Source organism: Triturus cristatus, chromosome 4_1 (assembly GCF_964204655.1).
Source record: "Triturus cristatus chromosome 4_1, aTriCri1.1, whole genome shotgun sequence".
NCBI classification, from domain to species: domain Eukaryota; kingdom Metazoa; phylum Chordata; class Amphibia; order Caudata; family Salamandridae; genus Triturus; species Triturus cristatus.
In genome coordinates, this window is record NC_140585.1 from 172,678,300 (window position 1) to 172,681,090 (window position 2,791).

Genomic DNA, 2,791 nt, shown 5'->3' on the forward strand with positions numbered 1-2,791 from the left:
ATGGGCCGGCCCTCCCATTGTACGTGCGCTGCAGCGAAACGCCCAGCCCCGTCTGTGTGTACACTCAGCACGATCAAGGGGGACCGACACCGCAGCAGGATACCAACCCCCCGGGACCCAGAGGTGAATTCAGAGTGCGCCACCATCTTATACCCCCATCTGTCAAGCGCTTTAGTGGTGGAGCCAGTTAGGTGGGTCTCCTGGAGCAAGGCCACCGTCGGGGAGCATCTTTTGAGGCTATGCAGGACCAGGCCCCGCTTAATTTTATCTCCCAAGCCCCGTACGTTCCATGTGAGTAAGGAGAGGGGTGGCGCCGGAGTCAGAGCGCCGGCAAGGGGTGGGTCGCGCTGCGCCTCAGACATTACGGTGGTTGGGCAAAGTGACGGAGCATGGTGCGGAGAGCGCGGCGTGATGCATGTGCCATGCAATGAAGGTGTGGTGAGTTTAGGTCAAAGGCCCGTGTCCTACAGAACCTCAACAGAAAAACAGAACTACATAACATTCCCCACTCCCCCCCCCCCTCCCTGCCTCCCTGCCACACGGACTCAGAACTGCCTGCCACCCCAACTCAGCAGAGTGCTTCATTCCCAAAACCCCAACCAGTACTTGCGCTGTAAGGAGCGTGGGGTCCGAGGAAGACCATGACATCCCCTGTCCCCAGGTCCCATCGTTCACACCCTCTGGCAATAGGGCGTAGGTCAGTCCAGCATCGGCAGGCACCAGTTATTGGTCTCCGGCTTCACGCCGCCGCTGTGGCATCAGCCGTCGGGTTCCCCCTCAGTCTCCTCCGTACGCCGGTCGCGGCCCTCAGAGTCCTCCTCACTCCCCATGCGTCTCGTCCTGCGGGCCGAGCGGCCACCACCCGCAGCCGGGCGCCAGCCCTCCAGCCAGTCATGGGCCTCCTCCGGTGTGTTGAAAAATACAGTTTTGCCATCCGCCACTACACGGAGTCGCGCCGGGAAGAGCATAGCGTAGGGAAGTTCCCGGGCCCTCAGCTTCTTTTTGACCTCCAGGAAACTGCGGCGCTGGGCCGCCACCGCCGCCGTATAGTCCGGGAAGAAGGACACTGTGGAGTTCTGGAGACGGATGGGTGGTGCCACCCGCGCCGCCTGAAGAATGGCATCCCTGTCGCGGAAATTGAACAGGCGGGCCAGGACGGGCCGCGGGGGCGCACCCACTCGTGGTCGGCCGCCGGGCACCCTGTGGGCGCGTTCCACTGAGAAGAAGGTGGACAGGCCTCTGGGTTGCAACTTGGACTTGATCAAGTCTTCAATGTAGAGGTCCATGGCTGGGTGTCCTTCGCTTTCGGAGATCCCTGTAATGCGCACGTTGTTGCGGCGAGAACGCCCCTCTTGATCGTCCAGCCTGACCGCCATGCGCTTGTTGTCCGCCTCCAGCTGGGATACCTTCTGTAGGAGATAACTCGAGTCTTTCGCTAGTGTCTCCGTCACCTGCTCAACATCCGCAATCCTGGCAGACATTTTTTGGAAGTCCGCTCGGAGAAGGGACACATCCGTGGAGATGGACCCCACCGTCGTCTGTACCTGTGCCAGGGCAGCCATGATGTCTTCCAGCGTTACTTTAGGCATCTCCTTGTCCGTCGCCATCTTCTCAGTGCGCCCGCCACGGTCAGGCGTCGCGGAGGAGTCCTTATTATAGGCGAATTTATCAAGTCTGCCCTGCGAGTTCCCTTTGGGCCCCTTCCCGCTCATAGTCGTAGCCGGTGGCCTTCTCCCTCTCGCTCGCCACTGATGCGCAGGTGAAATGGACCTCGTTGACTGGGTAGCGTCCGGCTCAGGCAACACTACGAAGCGCCCAGGTCTCGGAGAAGTCCGGCAACAGGCGGTCGCACTGCCCCTTTACAGCCAGCCAGGGCGAGCAGCACCCCCCCTCCGGTACACTCGATGAGCCCCGCAGCCGGGGGCGGACTAGGATCACCGGGCCCGATTAGTACTTTTCCGCGGGGCCACTCGCTGCGATATATCACTGTCCTCACCCCTCCACTCAGGCAACGGCTGGTCAGAGGCCGCAGACACCCCGCCTTCGCCTCAGAGATGGCCGCCCTCCATCGTGGGCATCTCCGTCACTCAAGGCCCCGGCTTTCAGCGCCGATGTAGGCCGCCACTCACCGGGTCTCGTTGTGCACGGTCTGGGCGTCCGGGCAGCTCCGGATCGGGTCGGTCGGCACCGCGCCGCCTCCGCCCGTAGCAGCAGGGCAGCAAGGCAGCCTCGAGTCCCCACCAGCGCAGCAGGCAGCCAGGATGGTAGCACCTCGGTTCCACTTCGCCGGCCCTTCCTTGCAGCAGGGGCCGATCAGGATCGCTGTGCGCAGTTGCGCCGCCTCCGCAGGGTTACCCTCAGCAATGTCGCACAGGCCTCGCACCTTCGCTCAGGCGTTGGTCCGCCCGGGGCCGCAACCACGCCGCCTCCGCCCCGGAGACAGCCCCTGAGCCAGCCCGGCTCCGATCCGGGCACCTCCGTCACTTGAGGCCCCGGCTTCCAGTGCCGGCGTAGGCCTCGGATCTTCGGACCTCGCTGTACGCGCCCTGGGCGTCGGAGAAACTTCGGGGTCGGATCGTTCGGTGCCGCTTCGGTTCCGCCGCCGGTACTAGGACCTTGGAGCCGGATTACTGCTCGGATACTACACGGATGTCAGGGGAGTCGATCTCACCCTCGGAGCCCAACTAGGCTGCGGCCATCTTGCTCGGCTGCAAGCCACGCCCCCCAAATCTGTATTCTTGCCGAATATTGAATGTGATGCCATGGAAGTATTCGAGAGGGGTTTAAATGA